Genomic DNA, 12,911 nt, shown 5'->3' on the forward strand with positions numbered 1-12,911 from the left:
ATTGTAAAATTATTCGTAAAAATATGTTGACGTAAAAAAAAAATTATGCTCATTGGAGCACTTCCGGTGTCACAATCTTCTTTTTAGGAGGTGCGTAGACTTTATCATGTTGGCAAGCTCTTCAGTTAGGAGGTCAGTAAGTCTGCATTTAGTTCCGCAATCCCATAATGCCTAAAAGGAAGGGATCAGCTATGAAAAACACCGGAACGTTTGTTACATGAAAACTAAACTATTTATTTCACACGTGTTTCAAACCTTCATGCCACGACTCAAGTCACTTACATTTACTGACTGCCGTATTTGTACTTTTGCATTATATATACTTTATGTTCAGTGGTACATTATATACAATTTCGTTAACAACTTCCTTTGCCTAATTGGATCATGTATGTATTTGTATTTAACAAATATGTATGTAGATTTATATGTACATGAAGTATCTATCAACCTAACAGACTATTACTTCTTAATTGTTTTTAATCTTTCAAACTGAAATATTTTAAAAAAGAGTTCTTAAAAATCACAAATTAGTGTCATCTTCTTGATAAACATTGTAGCTATGAAAATGGAGATTTATTCTTTATACTTATACAATATCGTAATATTGTGGAAATAAAAAAAAAACAACATATTAAATAATCAGTTATATCCCGATGATCGGATTTGTCAATTCAACACGTAAATGGAAGCATCAAAATTTAACTACAGAACTTTTATGTGCCAAAAGAGTTTGCAAAACAGATATCTTAAAAAGCAGAGGCTTGAATATCAACCCGTAATCTCAAGATTTACACATTCTCAATGACAAAGGTCTAATCCAGGTCATAATATGAGAAGAGAGAAGAAAAAAAAAAAAAAAAAAAAACAAGGTACTTAACACTGTCTGTCTGTCTGTCTGTATGTATGTATGTATGTATGTATGTATGTATGTATGTATGTAAAACAAAGAGATGTCGCTAACGTGCTATACTTTGTTAAACGTAAACATTCATTTTACTTCCTTTTGTCTATGGACACAGCATCACATTAAAGGTTACATAGTGCCTCTGCAATAGGCTTACGTTCAGTTTAAACTTTATTTATTTTACGTCCATTTCACAAAACATCTTCCAGGATGCAATAATTATAAAATGCCTTCCAGAGAAACAGCATGCTCTTCCATATGATGGGTCCATTTGCCATGATACAACCGCGGGAACCTGACAATTGTAAAGATATCGATCAGAGGTTCAGACACGATCTTGGTCAGCCGAAAAAAGTTATTATTTGTTCAGATATCCCTCTGTCCGATTGAAGAAATGTCTGATGGGTACATTTGCATGGCAGCTGCTCACTTCTGGAATGTGAAGTCAGAATGATATTTGTTCTTTCAGGAGTTTATGGCGATATCTCCGGAATGATTGAGTCCAGTACATGTGAGTAGGTTTTCCCCCATATACCTGATGTTTGCCACTGCTATGCTGTTCTTGTGTTTTGCTTGGATGTGTTGATTTCGACGAGAAGATGCAATATATACGGCATTCACCTCCAAAATGACTCTTTTTTGCAGACCATCTCTCTGCCATTGGATACTGCCTCAACCATTCCTGAGAAGAGTCTGTTGTAATTCTAAGGTATGAACCAGGAAAGTGATTAGGTTTCAGTTTACTCTGTGGAGTTTCTGCATCTATCTGCAGCTCGTGTACTGTTTGGGGTGAAAGGTTCATAATGATATCACTGGTTCAGCATTAGAGCACTGGAGTTGTTACTTTCCAAAGCGTAATCAAAGAGAATTGGTTGTAAAGTCAAATGTGGTGCCCCAACAACCTCTTGGGTTACGAGATTGATGATGACAGTGATGATAAAAATATAATCAGTAGTGGAGGGGCATGGGTAGACTACGAGAAAGGTTGTTACTAAATGGCGAACCACTTGAGCAACGTGTCGTATTGTGGGAGACTCTGTAGTTGTAAAGTGTTAACTGTTTTGCAACATGAGCAGGCTTTAGTCTTTAGGAAGAAATATCAATTTGACTCTAATTCTGAAAAAGAGTGCAACATTCTTGGCATCCAACTGGTAGGTTCTGGGCGTCCACAGAGAGTGTAAAACCTTCGCATTGAAGGAAAGCTATTGATGGTCTGGTCCAGATTTTGGGCCAAAGCAAAGACACAAAAACACGAAACTACCGTTGTTCCAAATGAATTGCTGATACTTTAGATGATATTTTGTCATGGGTTTGCTGTTGTAAGGATCGCAAAGGTCAAGACTAGTAGGGAAATCTCCTTTCTGAATTAAACTTAAGGCTGTTTATAATGGTTTCCAATTTGATATGAAAAGTCCAAGCAAAACGACTGAGTGGTCTCCGATTTTTAAATCGGTCTCACTTCTTCCGTTTGCTTCAGTCACAACCATGTGGTGAACATATATTCCGGAGCTAGAAGAATTTCTCCATTCTGCAGGAAAGAGACAAATTTTGTGTAAATAAATTTTCTTTTATCTTGATTTCTTGCTAATGGAGTATTTGAATCTGATTTGTATATGGGCTGTTGATAAAGCTGATGATGTACCCATGAATGAGATTCAAAATGTTTTGATTCGTAGTCAAATGTTGCCAGAAGCTTTTCTTGTTGTTTGTTGCTGTGGGGTTTTTCTTCTGGGAAGAAAAATGATTTGTACATTGTTGATTGCTATGATTTCTCGCTAAGTACATTTTGCATGAAAAGAATTTTTCCGAATGACTTTGCTAAATGAGAATGGGGAACTTGATTTTCATGTTTATTTTGGCAACTCTTAAGGTATTAGTAAAATGTTTGCTTGTTGTAATTTCACTAGGCTCTTCTATTCTCCAACGTTCCTCATGAACAAATAAATAAATAAATAAATAAATAAATATGAGTAATAAGCATCTAAAAAAGACCAGAACGGTAGTCTTCCAAAAGGCATTCCTTATGTATACCACACTAATCCATCCTATACTTCGCAGTTAATTCAAATTGTTAACAAGACTGTCAACTACGCTGGGTGACTGAGCGAATAATACATGGCGTCAGTTCTGAATGAAAGAGCTGTATTCCATAATTAAGCTAATTAGAACATGAACTAAACGCTGTATTAAAACTTTAATTCTTTTACCTTGACCTGAACACTGAGTTTCTACATTCGGCCAACACTGTGCGAAATTATAGTCCTTTGTAATTGGCTGACACGAAGGTAACGTACAAACCCTGCCTCAGACATTTTAAGATAGTGCTAGTATACATACTCCTGATGGTGTACATTGAGCATTGAGTTAAAATTGTATATATATATATATATATATATATATATATATATATATATATATATATATATATATATATATATATATATATATATATATATAATGAGGACTTTGTATAGCGCCTAATCTTTACAAGCCCTAAGCGCTTCACAGCATTAGACAGAACCTATAAGATAAGAAACATAATAATATTATTACAAAAACAAACAACATGAAATTATAAAAACATTAAACAATAAAAAACATGCTGAGAATATTTCAGGTAGGAAACATTATTAGGTCTTTAAGCTTGTTCTTGCAGTCGAAATAGGTGAGTTTTGAGAGCCCTCTTGAATGTGTTCACTGTTTCTTTGTGCCTAAGTTCAGTGGGCAATTCATTCCACGTTGCTGGGCCCTGGTATGCAAAAGAACGTTGTCCATATGACTTTGTTTTCATAGTGGTAATAATGAGTATACGATTGTCAGAAGAGGAGCGTAAGTATCTTGCTGGTGTGTACACTTGGGTGAGGAGGTTGGACAGGTATGTTGGACTAGAGTCCGACAGTGAAATGTAGCACAGAGAACAAATTGTGTGCTTGATTCTGGATCGAATGGATAGCCAGTGTAGGGTAGAGAGCAGCGGGGAGGTGTGCTCTGATCGTGGTACTCTAAATATGACCCGAGCAGCTGTGTTTTGAACTTTTTGAAGTTTCTGGAGCAGATATTGAGATGAACCAGACAGAAATGAGTTAAAATTGTCCAGTCCTGAAATTACTAATGAACACACATGAGTTTTAGTGGTATCAACTGAAAGATATTTGCGAATTGAGCTGATGCGTCTCAGCTCAAGATACACAGCCTTGCATATGTTCATGACATGTTGGTGCAATGTGAGAGTACTGTCCAGAGTAACACCTAGGTTTCGTAGCGATTGTGTGAATTTAATGTTGGTGTTGCGGATATTTATTGTTTGAGGTAAAGGATGTGAATGGGAAAGTCTTTGTGCTGTGATCAGAATGGCCCCAGTTTTATCATCATTCATCTGCAGCTTGTTACATATCATCCATGCTTTCACATCAGAAATGCACCTCTCTACACCTTGGATGGTACCATCAACTTCAGTTGGGTGGCTAGATTTGTATATTTGGGTGTCATCAGCGTACAATTGGTGAGACACTGGATGATGATCTATGACACTTGAGAACGACTGAGTGTACAGAATGAAGAGAACAGGTCCAAGAACAGACACCTGTGGAACACCACAACATAGATCAACTGGGCTGGAGTGTATTCCATTTGCAGATACAATTTGTGTCCTGTTGACCAAGTAGGACTTGAACCACAGTAAGGCTGTATCAAGAATGCCAAATGCATGCTGGAGACGGTGAAGTAATATATCATGGTCTATTGTGACAAATTCTGCAGACAAATCAAGGAGGGTGAGGACTGTAATCTTTCCGCTATCCAGCGCAGAGAGAATGTCATTAACTACTTTTACAAGAGTAGTTTCAGTACTGTGGCAAGGGCGATATGCAGATTGTACAATGCTAAAAGACTGTTTGAATTTAGATGAGATAAAAGCTGGGATAGAACAACCTTTTCTAAGATTTTTATATGAATGGGAGATTAGAAACTGGGTGGTAGTTTTTTAAATCGTTATGGTCTAGTGTTGTTTCTTCAGCAGAGGCTTTACAATGGCAGTTTTGAAACATGATGGGAATTCCCCGGATGAGAGAGAGAGAGGTATTAATAACATCAGTTAGTGAAGGCAATACTGGATCTAAGCACTCAAGCAGCAGTGATGTTGGAATTGGATCAAGTTCACATGACTTTGGTGCAATTTTCTTCAGGACTGTACGTACAAAATCCATAGAGACAGGTTCAAATGTTGCTAATGGTTGCCGCTCAAATTCTGTATCCCAACTGTATGGTGACGACGAGTCAAATGAAATTGTGGCGTCAAGCTTGTATCTAATGGTTTGTACTTTGTCATGGAAGAAATTTGCAAACATGTCCGGAAGGTCGACTGGCGAGAAGGTAGTTGGAAGTGGTGTAGATTTTTTTCCTTGACATTAGCTTGTTAGCAATCTCGAAGAGCTCTTTGCAGCTGGAACTTTCCATGATCTTAGTAGTGTAGTAGGCTGATTTCACTGCATGGAATATATTTGTGACATTCTTCTTAGCGGCTTAATAGATTTGCTTATATATACATATATACGCTCTCACTCGCAATGAAGGATTCAATATTTGCTCTTTGACTTCAAATCCAAGTGGAGCTGTTTTCATAATGTATGATATTGGCTGGAATTCTTGCGTCGTGATCATTGTGGATGGAACGATAAACAGACCGAGTATGGTCATGGAACATTCGCAAGATTCTTGGTGCATCATATGCGTTGTTTCGTCGTTTGATTTAATACGAGCATATCCCAAAGTTTCTGACTTTTGTAGTTTTTCTCTTCTTTTTGTCATGTCCTTGTTATTTTAATATTTTACTACGTCTCTTCCTGCGTGGGCATCGCAGCAACGGTTTCATTGACAATTCTCTCTGTGAATGAAAGAAACAATTTCTCCGAGCATATAGCATGTCGTAAGGTGCTTTTGAGACTTTGTTAATCGACCATTACTTCTCTCCAAATCATGTCCTGGTTGTCGATTTACTCCTCGACAAGGAATACATTATTTACAAAATATTCGAGAATCAGGCTCCAAAGTAAAGCTGCACTGCTGTTTTTCCTTTGGCGAACACAATAACTGGTTCACGATCTCCTTTGATACCAATATGCATACTGTCGTGATATAATTTATTGACAGGAAGATAGTGCGGGTGAACAAATTCTACGTGATACATGTTTCTCACGATTGTTGAAAGTAGTAGAGCTCTCTTCAGATGGATTGCCCACATTGTATTCTTCTCCCTCTGGGTATGCAACCATCAAACTGAGTCCTTCGTTCATTTGGAAGGGGTATCCAAATAATGCAAGAATCTCTTGTTGCTGTTAATGTCTTCTAGGTAACAAACTAGGGGTATGTTTCACCCCAAGCCAGCACATGTGGAAACATGGTATAAACCGCGTTTTGCTGCCAGAAACACTCTTTTTGGACATAGTAGTGAAGAAGAACACTCAAAAACGTCCGTTCAAATTGGCGAGTGCCTCATAAAACCGATCACTCAGTGTATTCCAAATCGCATCGACGAGATGTCGAGTATTATAAAAATATCCCTCAGGAGTATTCATGTCACATTCAGTTTGGGATTTAGCAGTACATGGTATGTACATGCTGAACCACTACGATATACCAATAAAGCCTGTTTATTTCATTTTTCAAAAATGAATACCTTACCCACCACGACACAACACTAATATTTCAAGAACCAATGCACTATCACCCACGATATTTCTAAGACATTACTCTTCCAAGACAAGCGACAAAAACCTAATTTTCATTTATCATAAAACAAACCAGGAGACAAAAACAAATTAATAGCAACATGGAACTTAGCTCTGATGTTTCAAACCATACTACATAAATCATTAGCCATATCGTTGTCACACTAGCGTGCGAGCAACGCGAGGTACACAATCGTCGTAGTTGATTAATTTTGACTTTAATTTGGTTTTATAATCATTCAGCATAGAATCCAAAATCCTCTAAACACCAATTAAACTGAACTACCAGACGCTAATAATCAAAATTTAATCTTACCACCCCTAGATATAATAACCAAATATCAGCAGTTAATCACAGTCATTCAGTCGTTGTCATTCATGTCATTGTCCAGCTTAATCAATGTCCACTCAGTCGTTGTCTCCTAAGTGATAACTGACAGTTATCAGCATTGGACACTCAAGACCAAATTGTTATTATGTAAGACAGCATCACGCCCGATATTCGCGATAAAAAATCGAGTAGTAATTTTTCCTGCATATACTCCTTGTAATTTGTTTTCGACTTAAAATTGCATAACTTCAGGAAAACATCAGCATTCAGTCAGACCAATGATTCGTCAGGTCAATGACCAAAGGGTATTACATTATAAATAGATGACTTCATTTATAAAGTATGCGGTATAATAGAACAGTTCAGTAATATGTACATTTTAAGTTCTTTGGAGACAATGCTAGGACTTTAGCGTTTTTCATTAAATAAAGTTTTTAAGAAAGGCTGTACGACATTAAAAAAATTGTAATAAAGTCACATACATATACAAATAAGCTTGTGAGCTTGTGAGATTTTTCACGACCATATATTATATATATTTATGAGGTTTGTGTAATATTGACCTTATTGGACTGCCGGTCTCGCTTTGATTTTAGGATAGATGTGGCGTCAGCTTAGGTGCGCACACCTCTATGGTTACCTGAGACACTTTGTACCTGAAAAATTCCGCACGTTTAGACTTTCTCCTAGTGTAAAATACATAATTCTGTTTCAATCTCTGTTGTCCGGTATGCGATATCTCATGAGTGTATGGCAGACAGACGCTTTGTCTGCTAACATTTTTTTCGTACTTGTTATGACTAAAGGCTATGTCATATTATATCTTCTTATCACGACCGAAGCGATATATCCCTCTTAAATAGATCGGTTGCCATGACATGCGCATGAACATTTAAATACCATGCCATGCAATGTACCGTGTATTCGAATGACACCCAGACCAAAGTATTTTCATTTATATAATTGGGAGGGGGCACTGTCTTCTATTCCTTATTCATTCTTCAGAATAATGGTCTACTTGTAATCACAAGTTACACACACCCTTGATCGTAGACAAATCAACAGAGTTTCTAAAACGATTGATTGTACTCTCTCACTAGCAACATATATAGAACCCCTACGTAAGACGGTGATATTTTTCAGTTACACTCAGACAATCAAAGATTGAGGATGGAAGAGGAAGAAAAAGATTAAACTTCTTGTGAGAAATGAATAGAAAGTAAATCTAAACTACATGTCGTCACTCAAGACCTATACAGAGACTTCAAACCACTCCCGAGATAAAGGTGAATATACCTGTTACGCCCGTCAAGAGAAAGGACATTGGGCCATATAATAAAAGCAACCACATATCCTACGAACCGTGAAAGCTGGTCACGAATCAAACGTACAGATGAATGTTTACTGTGGGCTTTATGAAATGATGTGTTTCATTCCATTTCAACCCGAATGTACACAAAGTAAACAAGAATCTAACAGTCTGATTTCTGTATTATTCTCCTTCCCCCTCTCTCTCTCTCTCTCTCTCTCTCTCTCTCTCTCTCTCTCTCTCTCTCTCTATATATATATATATATATATATATATATATATATATATATATATATATATATATGGCTTGTCCCTTCCTTTTCATTTACAAAGATCAAACATGTTCATATTTACAAGGTTGACAACGTTGTAAAGTAAGTCAAGATTTCGAATCATTCGGTACAGGATAATTTTACTACCGATTCTAAAGAAAATAGATAACTATAATGTTCACAAAACCTCTTTTCAATTGACCTTTATGATAACCCGTGAACTAATTTGACATTCTACTGTAAGTTCCATCGTCACTTGAACATTCTTTCACAATAATAAATATCAATGTTAATTTCAAGACATTTTACTTACTAAAGCGACCGCTCCGGTGGCTAAGTGGTTAGAGCGCCCGCCTCGGATGCGGAAGTGGTGGGTTCGAACCTCGGCCGAATCATACTAAAGACTTACAGAAATGGTACTAACAGCTGCCTCGCTTGGCGCTCAGCATGAAGAGGTTTGTGTTAGACTGGTTGGCCTGGTGTCAGGATAATGTGACTGGGTGGGACATCGTACTACATGTCTGAGGCATGATGCCCCAGTGCTAGACATCACTATAAACTGCCACACTGCAGACATCGTAGCGATATGACTGAAAAATTGTTAAAGCTACGTTAAAAATCCAAATCTCACACACACACTTACTAAAGCGAGCAATGGTTCATGTTAAATGTTCTTACAAACACAACGTTTGATTGACTTAGTTATAATACAGTACTAATCGTCATTAAGCAGTTTCGCACTGGCTAACTTAGCCATATTATGTACCGAAATTAAGTGCTCCTCAAACACACAGTTTCGTAGTGATTTATCTAGCTATATTACGTTCTAAGCCACTATCAAGCCGTTATGCAGTGATTGCCCTTGTAACACATGTACTAAAAGCAAGCAATCGCAATCTGATTAAAATTGGATCTCCACTGTCCTACGTGAAGATCTGACAGCGACCGCTTAAGTGTCATGTTCTGGTGACCATCGAAATGGCCAGTGGAACTGCAGCTGTCAAATATCTCAAAGTGAATCAAATCGTGCGGCACACATTGATGCTCTTCTGCCACTCTCCTCTGTCTCCCGAACGCTAAGATATAAGATTTCATGTGATTGGCTGATAAATTTAGTGATTATGATATAACATAGGTCACTAGAAAACGACCCCTAAGCGATAGCTCTTAGATCTTCATGTAGCACAGTGAAGATCTGATTTTAATCCCCGCAAACACCCCGTTCCATATTGAGTGATCCACCAGCATGAACGACCTAATAAGTTACTGTGGGCGTGCAGTACCCAATGACATATTGTCAAATGAACGCAGTAAAAATTTTCCAAAACCTATAGCTCAAGCGATGCAGCTAAAGAATAATACATATTTCAAGTACAACTACGGCAAATTTTCGAGTGGTATGTTCAGGTGAAAACAGATGCCATTATATAATTTATAACCTTTGACTTAGTGCTGTAGAGTAGCCAAATCGACTTACATTAAAACTTACGATATCTTCAATTTCATTTATTGCCATTTTTCAATGTAAAATATTTTTATTTTCACCTTATTCATGTAATACTATTTAAACAAAAGTGAAACGTATGTGCGGTCATCCTCGCTACAAAAGTATCTTGGCGTCTTCAGAGATCATTTAGATTATTTTTTACAATCATACAGTTCTTATCACCGTTTGGTGTTCACTCCAAAACCAGCAGGTACTGGTGATCCACTGTATTATAATGTATGCAGCATGAAATCATTATCGCAATGAATCAGAAAGGAAAATGTTATCGTTACTTCGGATTAAAAAAAAATTGACATTTGTTTCGAAAGGTGCTTCTTACAGTGTTGCATCAGTTCTCTTTCGTTTGATTCGAGGGCACAGTACTCAAAGGGAGGTAAGTAGTATAGCATTCTCAAAGGTTGGTCGCTTACTTAGCCCCCTTTATTGGAGACTGACAGGAAAATACATTAAAAGTAGCGATATCATGCCCAATAAATCATCAATTTTAATTGGTTGGAGATATTGATTATATTTTAATCATGTCATCTTCGCATACTTAGAAATGGTTAAGTTGTTTGCATGATATAATGTCGGACGGTTTGACCGGCTTGTTGTCTGCCAGGTTTTTGAATGAGTTGTACAAAACAGAAGGCTATATTTACTGAAACCTGTTTTTAGTCACAAATTTTATTTTTCATCTATGATTTGATCCCAAAATGCGGATCCGATGGAAATAAAATAATATAAGCAAATTATATTTGATTGCTTCACGTTTCCGACCAATCTTTGCAGGAACGGTATTAGCAAACGCAGGGCCCGATTTGGATCATTTTGCACCCCCCCCCCCCGGGATTTACCCTGTGATCACGCCATTTGGAAATAAACGTTTAAACAAGTTTTATATGATATTGAATTTAAAGTTTTCTTCCATCGCTTTAAAATTACTTTCGCTCTATAGGTATAGTTTTAAATATTACTAACGCGCGGGGCCCATGAGAGCGTGGGGCCCGATTGGGCCTAGTCGGTCCAATCGGCCTAAGGCTGGCCCTGAATATATGACTATTTTGATTAATTACAAACTTAGGGTATACAGTAAGCATGAGAAAAGTAAGATGTCAGAAGTACATATATTCAAAAATCAAGGGTTAATAGACGCAATATTTTTACACATTTCATGGCAATTATTATTGTTTATTATTTGAAATTCTAAAATTCTAAATTACACATCGTTGAGTTCACATGTCAACCCATGTAGGTTTGAAAACAATATAATTTTGTTTTAGTACTGCGTTCATTTCATGGCCTTTGAAGCTATATCCACTTACTTTGCACATACATACATACATACATACATACATACATACATACATACATACATACATACATGTGATACAATATGATATAAAGTAGCTAGAAACTTGAAAAGCAACTGGCGAAGTATTTCAGAATTGTTTTATGTTTTAAATTTAAACAATCATTTCGGTCTCTATGCCCGAAAACCTAAACAAATTTTTTTATAATCATGCCCTATTATCTTTTGATACATTAAAATTCCAGAAATATTATTTTCTATCTACTTATGCAAATTTAAATTATTACCGTGTATTACGAAAACATTTCTGAACTACTAAAATTTAAAAGGAAATAACCTAAGTGATGTTTTAGAACTGGACCACTCGTATAGAAAACCATAACACCACAAAGGTGCATGAACCATAAGTGATATTTCAGAGCTGGACCACTCGTACAGAAAACCAAAACACCACAAAGGTACATGAACCATAAGTGATATTTCAGAGCTGGACCACTCGTGTAGAAAACCAAAACACCACAAAGGTACATGAACCATAAGTGATATTTCAGAGCTGGACCACTCGTGTAGAAAACCAAAATACCACAAGGTACATGAACCATAAGTGATATTTCAGAGCTGGACCACTCGTATAGAAAACCAAAACACCACAAAGGTGCATGAACCATAAGTGATATTTCAGAGCTGGACCACTCGTATAGAAAACCAAAACACCACAAAGGTACATGAACCATAAGTGATATTTCAGAGCTGGACCACTCGTGTAGAAAACCAAAACACCACAAAGGTACATGAACCATAAGTGATATTTCAGAGCTGGACCACTCGTGTAGAAAACCAAAATACCACAAGGTACATGAACCATAAGTGATATTTCAGAGCTGGACCACTCGTGTAGAAAACCAAAACACCACAAAGGTACATGAACCATAAGTGATATTTCAGAGCTGGACCACTCGTGTAAAAAACCAAAACACCACAAGGTCCTTGCACCACAAGCTGGATCCTATTAATATTTCAGGTAAGGACCACATTCAAATTTAAATTTTTACCAATCACGTATAAGGGTGTGAGAACATTTTAGACCATTTATAAGAAACCAACTATACTTCAAGATCCATTGACTATAGTTCTATAGTCAGAGCTGGACTATAGTGATATTTTCAGCAATACACAAAAAGCAAGAGACTGAGAAATCTGATATGAACTCTACAACGAAAGTGAGTATCAACAACATCAGAGCAGATTTCATTGCAGTCGCAGAGCGTCATAGCCTGGGACAGGTTTCTCCAGAGTGACAAAAGCCTTTGCACAAAAAAAGGACAGAAAATAGTCAATTGGCATTTGTAACATCAATAATGGCACACAACTATATTACGATAAACTGAGCTGCCTTTAGAAAAGTGTTTTAAATATTTAATGAGTTTAGCATAAAACAAAAATATCGTGTCAATGAAAAACGTGTATTTGTTTTCAAGTTTGGATGGGATAAAGGTATAGTCAAAGCTAGATGGGTAAATATAATTTTTCAAGAGAAATAAAATGTTGATTTGTCAATTTAAAACATAAAA

The sequence above is a fragment of the Sinohyriopsis cumingii genome, chromosome 16, assembly GCF_028554795.1.
Source record: "Sinohyriopsis cumingii isolate HCF-2022 chromosome 16, ASM2855479v2, whole genome shotgun sequence".
NCBI classification, from domain to species: Eukaryota; Metazoa; Mollusca; class Bivalvia; order Unionida; family Unionidae; genus Sinohyriopsis; species Sinohyriopsis cumingii.